We start from the raw sequence: 562 nt of genomic DNA, 5'->3' as shown, positions 1-562 counted from the left end.
CCACATTACTAATGAACATTCACGCTGCCCTAGTGCTGTTGACTCGCAGTAAAACCGTCTCGGTAACCAGCCCCGTGATTTTTAAAGTAATCCAAACGTGTTTGTGTTAAAAGGTGCAAGTATGACACAGACCTGGCACTCAGTACTACAGGAAAAGTGTCCCAATTCGGCGCCTTGCAAACAATAGTTCAGTGAATCCGTACAAGACTGGATTATCTACTCTTACAAGTGATTAGTATTTATTAAAACACACACACTGTCAGCTTGTACAGTGCTTTCTCTGTCGCACCAAGAAGGCATTTCAAATGCATTAACCCTCTTTAATCAACATCACCGTTCCGAGTGCGAATTGTTAACGTTCGTGCATAAATATTTAAAAAGGAAACTCGAGCGCGGAGCAGGGCTGTCCCGAAAGCAGCGCCGCGTCCGCTTCCCGGCCCGCACAGAAGCGGGAGCGCGCTCCCTCCGGCCAGGCAGCTGCGGACCAGACCTGCCCCACGGCCCCCCACCCCACCCCCATGGGGTGTAAGGGCCCCCCCGTCGCCACCCTGGGGTCTCCCAC

Source organism: Rhea americana, unplaced genomic scaffold (assembly GCF_003343005.1).
Source record: "Rhea americana isolate MKP2758 unplaced genomic scaffold, rheAme1 scaffold_204, whole genome shotgun sequence".
NCBI classification, from domain to species: domain Eukaryota; kingdom Metazoa; phylum Chordata; class Aves; order Rheiformes; family Rheidae; genus Rhea; species Rhea americana.
Note: the sequence above shows the minus strand (reverse complement) of the source record.